Source organism: Eucyclogobius newberryi, unplaced genomic scaffold (assembly GCF_026437365.1).
Source record: "Eucyclogobius newberryi isolate DKJ021-1_F unplaced genomic scaffold, fEucNew1.0.hap1 SCAF_12, whole genome shotgun sequence".
Lineage (NCBI taxonomy): Eukaryota > Metazoa > Chordata > Actinopteri > Gobiiformes > Gobiidae > Eucyclogobius > Eucyclogobius newberryi.
The window spans coordinates 9090704-9099018 of NW_027315746.1; positions in this window are offsets into that span (position 1 = coordinate 9090704).

Below are 8315 nucleotides of genomic sequence, written 5' to 3' on the forward strand. Positions count from 1 at the left end.
TATGTTTCTGTTCCTAACTAGTCTGACCATAAGCGATTTCGAAGAGGAACGTTTTAAGCCTGGAATTAAATGAAGAGACTGTGTCAGCATATTTAACATGGGTCGGGAGCTGATTGCTGCCTGTGGTTGTATTTGGGCTGTGGAAATAATTTAGAAACATTATAGCAAAATATTGACAAAAAAGAACTGAACTAGTTCATTTTTTGTAGCTGTGAACTTAGTTAAACATTTTTGAATTATGAACTATGAACTGAACTAGTTCATGTAGAAAGTGAACTTTCCCAACACTGTCCACATCTAAACCGGACATAAATATGAGCAGCTGCACCATGAACAAACACCACAACCCAGGCAGTCCATTGAACCGTGAAGGCCAACACACCTACACACACACACACACACACACACACACCGCACACACACACACACACACACACACCACACTACACAACACAACAGTTGCGCCCGTACAGTTTAATGTATTCAAACGCGTGTTCACCCGCGTTGAACTCTGCAGTGATCCCTGAGCAGCTGCTGTGCGTATCCCACTCCTACAGTTGTCCATCACGCCCCTGTACGCGTCTGGCATGGATTCTCAGCCCAGCGTCTGTCTGGGGACCGCTCGTCCCGCGGTTGCCCTGGTTTCCTTCGAGAGAGAAAAACGAGCAACACGACCCGGAACAAAGCGCCAACCTTCACCGGCAGCGCTACAGTGAAAAAACACACGCGCCAAATGTAGATGTAATCGCGCTCGATGTAGTGATGCTTATGATGCTAATGCTCTGTGAGATTTCATATTTCAGTCTAACAGATCTATCGGTGGATTTCCCATTTTACAATATGACAAAGTCATTGTCTTTGGTGAGGGGCAATAGCCAGATTTTGGGGTCTTATGTTCCCCGGTACCTATGTTCCCCAGTACCAATGTTCCCCGGTACCTATGTTCCCCGGTACCTATGTTCCCCGGTACCTATGTTCCCAGGTACCTGTGTTGCCAGGTACCTATGTTCCCTTGTACCTAAGTTCCCTGGTACCTGTGTTGCCAGGTACCTATGTTGCCAGGTACCTATGCTCAGTGAGACCTATGTTCCCCGGTACCTATGTTCCCCTGTACCCATGTTCCCCTGTACCCATGTTCCCCGGTACCCATGTTCCCCGGTACCCATGTTCCCCTGTACCTATGTTCCCCTGTACCCATGTCCCCCTGTACCCATGTTCCCCGGTACCCATGTTCACCGGTACCCATGTTCCCCTGTACCCATGTCCCCCTGTACCCATGTTCCCCTGTACCCATGTTCACCGGTACCCATGTTCCTCTGTACCTATGTTCCCCTGTACCCATGTCCCCCTGTACCCATGTTCCCCTGTACCTATGTTCCCCTGTACCCATGTTCCCCTGTACCCATGTTCCCCTGTACCCATGTTCCCCTGTACCTATGTTCCCCTGTACCCATGTTCCCCTGTACCCATGTTCCCCTGTACCTATGTTCCCCTGTACCCATGTTCCCCTGTACCCATGTTCCCCTGTACCCATGTTCCCCTGTACCTATGTTCCCCTGTACCCATGTTCCCCTGTACCCATGTTCCCCTGTACCCATGTTCCCCTGTACCCATGTTCCCCTGTACCTATGTTCCCCTGTACCCATGTTCCCCTATACCCATGTTCCCCTGTACCCATGTTCCCCTGTACCCATGTTCCCCTGTACCCATGTTCCCCTGTACCCATGTTCCCCTGTACCTATGTTCCCCTGTACCCATGTTCCCCTATACCCATGTTCCCCTGTACCCATGTTCCCCTGTACCCATGTTCCCCTATACCCATGTTCCCCTGTACCCATGTTCCCCTGTACCCATGTTCCCCTATACCCATGTTCCCCTGTACCCATGTTCCCCTGTACCCATGTTCCCCTGTACCCATGTTCCCCTGTACCCATGTTCCCCTGTACCTATGTTCCCCTGTACCCATGTTCCCCTGTACCCATGTTCCCCTGTACCTATGTTCCCCTGTACCCATGTTCCCCTGTACCCATGTTCCCCAGAGACCTGGGTTATAGTTATATGCTGATATATTTTATGCTGTAAAACCACACATTTATGCACAATTATTGGGGATGTGGAACCTGAAACAGTAGCCTATGCTAGTATTAGCAGAGGTACATAGGAACCGGGGAATATAGGGACCGGGGAATATTGGTGCGTTCTCCGAGTATTTCTTGGACTATAGCATTTTACCACTACAGCAATATTTAGTTTGAAGTAACAGTACTCTAGTTCATGGTTCGGTCTACAAGCGGCAAAAGTTTTATGTTGACGGTAATACATTATTTTAGCATTTGTTTTTTTCTTATGTATCAGTTTTTGTGCAAATGTTATGTTTTTCTCAAACTCAAATGATGAGTCACAATTACTCTTGTTACTCTTACTTGTTTAACATTTACTTTTTGGCTACTTTACCCATGTCCATCAGTGACTAGACCCTAAATCATTTCAGTGCAGAGTTATTTAGCACGTTTATATTGAAGTCTTTTGAATATGACATTTTAAAAGAGAAACAGAAGCATATACAATTCTGCCTCTGCAAAATATTGTAATAAGTATTGTATTGTGGGATGAAAATTGTGAGAATATCATGAATATAAAGTTGTTACATCACCTGGTGCTGCTTTGTGGCCGCCCACTGGTTGTCCCGGCAACACTGAAGGACGGGACCAATGCACTGGACACAAATCCCTACATGGACTGTATCGACATTAATAATTAATAACGACCCTTTCTGGTTTTCCATCACGATGTAACTGAAGGGAGCAGGTACAGCAGGTTCTGGAGCTTTGACGGTTGAATAGTTGTTTGACATTTAACTTTAATTTAATTCATAACGCAACTCAAGCCCAAATAAGCTACGAAATATATAGACATAAAAAAGTTGTATAGTTTGAAAGATTTGTGTAACTTTTGTCCCACTTGTAGCAGCAGGAGGGAAAGTAAAGCAGGACCCTTTTGTTCCAGGTTTTGTTTCTAGGCAAGGCAAGGCAAGGCAAGTTTATTTGTAGAGCACATTTCATACACAAGGCAATTCAAAGTGCTTCACAGCAGGAAAAATGCATTCAAATCACAAAGAAATGAATAAAAGTCATGACAAACAATGTCGATATCAGAGGAAAACTCTGCATGATAGATTTTAATGATCTTTCTTTTTTCAACCAAAGCTCAGCAAATATTCACTTCACGGCGTCGTCACTAAGTTTGTTTCTTAAATCTGTTAAAAAAGTTGCATTTTTTAGTAGATTCTTCAGTAAATGTATGTCACAATATTACATTTTAGTGTTAGGTTTACTGACACTGAGACCAAACTATTGCAATATCTTTACTTTCCCATTTCCATTGCATGAGATTTAACTGAAAGACGCTTTGAGAAATGCAACTTTTTGAATATAACTGGAAAACGAGCTTTCATTGCTACGATTTAGTACAAGCATCTTTCCAATCTTTCATTATGTCACTATATGTCTTCTTGTTGAATAAATCAATACATCAATAAAATAAATTTAAGTCATGTGACATAAACAAACAGATTAAAAGCTTTTTTACATTTAGATTTCATTATTCTGGACAAGATTTCATTGAGGTGACTTTATTTTGCGTAAAAAATATCATAATTTTTGTTGATTTGATTTTTGAAGTCAAAAATCACGACTATCGATGAACCAAACCTTCTTGACAGCCCGTGGTAGTAAATGCGTCATCGAAACACAAGCACACGTACAGGGAGTAGGAAAATACACCCCGAGCACGGTTGATAAGCAGCCATAGCTTAACATATAAACAAGCTGAAATATTGATGCCGATGGGCGTCTCGGGGGAGGAAGAAGCAGACGTTGTGTGGAGCGTCTGACACACCCACAACACTTTTGTATCACTCTGACTAAATGTAGAATAAAAAGTGACATCGCAACAGACTCATAACTTTGACTTTTCCCAATCCAAAGTCATCTCCAAATTGGATAAGATGTAGTTAAAATGCACGATTTACTTAGCATGAAAAAAATCTGTCAAGTATATACATTCTACACAGTCTTATTGCTTATTAATTGTGATACGACCAATAAAAAATACAAACACAAAAGACATTAGGATGAATTAGAAAGAACAAAATGTGCCGTTTTTGGAAGAAATATCTAAATTCATCGTTACTTGTCACATTTTCACATATTTTGATTTACAGTATTTTGAACTGACCAAGTATTCCACATTTGTCTGTTTATACCGACTTGGACGACTTTTTGAACGTTCCCAGTCTCTGTTTCACGAGGATAAACCCAGTAATTACAGAGATATGAACCATAAACCCGGACTTAATACCTGCAATCTGAGACACGCATTGATACAACAACAACAAGGAAAAAAGATCTGAGCAACGACACAAGCTCCATCGGTCTAGCGTGCATAAATCGACTTCAAATTCAGATTATTTTCAACCAACGGCTTTGTTTTTTCCTCGTTTCTTCTCCAGCGCAACCTCTTTTAACCCGTTTAAAACGTAATATGCACTCAGTTGTATCACAGCGGCGTAACTCGACCCGCGCAGCAGTTGTCCACTCATTCAATTAATCGATTTGTCCGTCGTCAACCTGCGTCTGAGGCCCGCCGTAATGTCCGGGCCTCTCTATGGGCCGGAGATGGGCTGAATGGACTTAGCCTTGGCCCCAGCTGGTCTTTGGAGTTATTTAAGCTTTCAATGGCTCAGGATAATGTGCGTCCGGAGCGCGGCGGCTAAAAAAACGTCGCCGGCGCTCAGGTCTCCCCGTAATTCGTTTAGTTCGGTCCGCCGAGGCAGCAGCGGGGAAGTAAACACACGAGGGCGAGAGCGGCGGGTTCAGATGGGAGCGCAGAGAAAGTGCTTTAATACACGCGGAGCAGAGCTTAAAATGTGCACCTCAACCCCAATGTGAGAGGTGAAGTGCAAAAGAAGATGTTGTGGGACCTCTGGAGGCTCGTTATTGTGCTCCTTATATTTATGCAACAGAGTGAATCGTGTGGCGTTAATGATTCAATCCCCCACGAGCAATATATAAAGATGTAAGTATCAAGTAAAAGTGTCATGTATAAAAATGTAAGTATCAAGTAAAAGTGTCAAGTATAAAAATGTAAGTATCATGTATAAAAATGTAAGTATCAAGTAAAAGTGTCATTTATTAAAATGTAAGTATCATGTATAAAAATGTAAGTATCAAGTAAAAGTATCATGTATAAAAATGTAAGTATCAAGTAAAAGTATCATGTATAAAAATGTAAGTATCATGTAAAAGTATCATGTATAAAAATGTAAGTATCAAGTAAAAGTATCAAGTATAAAAATGTAAGTATCAAGTATAAAAATGTAAGTATCAAGTAAAAGTATCAAGTATAAAAATGTAAGTATCAAGTATAAAAATGTAAGTATCAAGTAAAAGTATCAAGTATAAAAATGCAAGTATCATGTATAAAAATGTAAGTATCATGTATAAAAATGTAAGTATCAAGTAAAAGTATCACGTATAAAAATGTAAGTATCAAGTAAAAGTATCATGTATAAAAATGTAAGTATCAAGTAAAAGTATCAAGTATAAAAATGTAAGTATCAAGTATAAAAATATAAGTATCAAGTAAAAGTATCAAGTATAAAAATGTAAGTATCAAGTATAAAAATGTAAGTATCAAGTAAAAGTATCACGTATAAAAATGTAAGTATCAAGTAAAAGTATCATGTATAAAAATGTAAGTATCAAGTAAAAGTATCATGTATAAAAATGTAAGTATCAAGTAAAAGTATCACGTATAAAAATGTAAGTATCAAGTAAAAGTGTCATATATAAAGATGTAAGTGTCAAGTAAAAGTATCATGTATAAAAATGTAAGTATCAAGTAAAAGTATCATGTATAAAAATGTAAGTATCAAGTAAAAGTATCACGTATAAAAATGTAAGTATCAAGTAAAAGTGTCATATATAAAGATGTAAGTGTCAAGTAAAAGTATCATGTATCAAGTAAAAGTATCACGTATAAAAATGTAAGTATCAAGTAAAAGTATCATGTATAAAAATGTAAATATCAAGTAAAAGTATCATGTATAAAAATGTAAGTATCAAGTAAAAGTATCATGTATAAAAATGTAAGTATCAAGTAAAAGTATCACGTATAAAAATGTAAGTATCAAGTAAAAGTGTCATATATAAAGATGTAAGTGTCAAGTAAAAGTATCATGTATAAAAATGTAAGTATCAAGTAAAAGTATCATGTATAAAAATGTAAGTATCAAGTAAAAGTATCACGTATAAAAATGTAAGTATCAAGTAAAAGTGTCATATATAAAGATGTAAGTGTCAAGTAAAAGTATCATGTATCAAGTAAAAGTATCACGTATAAAAATGTAAGTATCAAGTAAAAGTATCATGTATAAAAATGTAAGTATCAAGTAAAAGTATCATGTATAAAAATGTAAGTATGCACGGCACTCTGAGGTCCTGAACTTGAGTGCCGTGCATCTCCATCTTGAAGCCTCTAATCACTCGTTTGAAGACGGTGATGTGAAGGTTTTAAGAAGGGAGAAAAGATGGTTTGAAAGAGGAGTCAAGGAAGCTATTTTTGTTAAAAAAGAAAGACCTTCTTTAAACAGAAATGGAGGGCTAAGGTTTAATCTTCCTGTTATTTATAATGGGTTACTGAACCCCTGGAAAGGTAGAGGACCAGGACAAGGACATTCGGATGCTAATCAGGTACTCAGGGTGGTTGAGCCAGGGTCTCACAAAGACAAAGAGGATTCTAATAGCCCATTAAGATTCTGAATAGGCTAGCTCGGTAGATACAAGGGGGAGTTTCTGTTGAAACAAACAACTCTTTCTACTTCAGGAAGGCTCCGCCCAATGGGTGGGTCTTACCACAGAACAGTATTAATATCGGAGTTCTCGATCTAAATTCTTTTATTGACAATGACTCTTGGATGAGAGTCGAAACGTCTATTTTTTCAAACTGAGTCCAGATGACTACAACTGAAGCTTTTTCTACTATGGAACACGCCTGGACAAATGAGGGATTACACCGACATCAATGAACTGTGTTTCACACCAAACTAAAATAACGTAGTCTTTTGTTACACAAAATACAACATTTGTGCTTTAATGCAACATAAAACGTAACTTGTGCCTCTTCAGAGGAGCTAATACCAAAAAAACTTGTTGATTTAGCTCCGTGATAACTTTGACTGTTTCTGTTTGTTTTTAGCGTCTTTTTCTGTCAAGCTAATTTTGCCAAAACGCTAAACAGGAAGTAGCTCTTCAAAATAAAAACGCACTCTCTAAAACCGGAAGTCAAATTTACGATTACATGTTTTGTCAAAAGAAAAAACACAATTGGTTCTTTACAATCTTGATTTCGCCAAGCATGCGATAATCGATATTGCTCGTGATTTTCTGCAATATATCACGGTTTACTAAATAACCCAATACATTTGAACATGTTTCTTTGTAAAACCACGACCCGCGCAAACTTAAAATGAAATGCACACGTTTTAATCATCAAATGTCAAGTTTCCTTTAAACACGCAACAAAATTGTGGTGCGATCACAAAATAAAATGACTCATGGCGATACATCGATACAGCAGCCCACGATATCAATACTGTATCACCCAATTTAGAATCAAGATATATAAATATTTCGATATTTGGAACACCTCTAATCTCAATAAAGAATTGTTCTGATTTTTAGTCAATCTCTCGAAGTTTCTCGACTTCTTAGATGTTTATTTTTGTTTGCTTATGCTCAAAACTTTATGCAGTATGTCACCTCCAGTGTGCTGAATATAACTCCTCAAACCATCTGGAAAGTACTGTTTACTTTTCCGTCCTTTAAAAAAAAATGCTCCGTTGTAGAAAGTGCCTGCTCTCGGATGTCGTGAAGTAAAAGTAAAAAGTATCCACTGTAAAATGTACTCGCAGTAAGTAGCTAGCCAAGATAACAATTACCAGTAGAGGATAGTACTTTTAGGTTTGTACTTTTGTACTTTCCCACCATTGCCCTGAGCCTAGAACTCTGCAACTACTTGAATTTTAAGAGCGATCGAGAGTCAGTACTTTCTAACCGTCAATGATCCGTTTGGGTCGTTTTAATCTGAAGGTCTTGTTGTTTCTCGCGTGGTTTTGACCTTTTACTATTTTCGGAAGCAAACAGGAAATCGAACTGGACGACGTGGTAGAACTCAAGACGTAGCAGCATTTATACACTCCACTTGCCTGACCAGTCGTTCCCAACACGTTTTGGCAAACTACTTATCAAAACCGT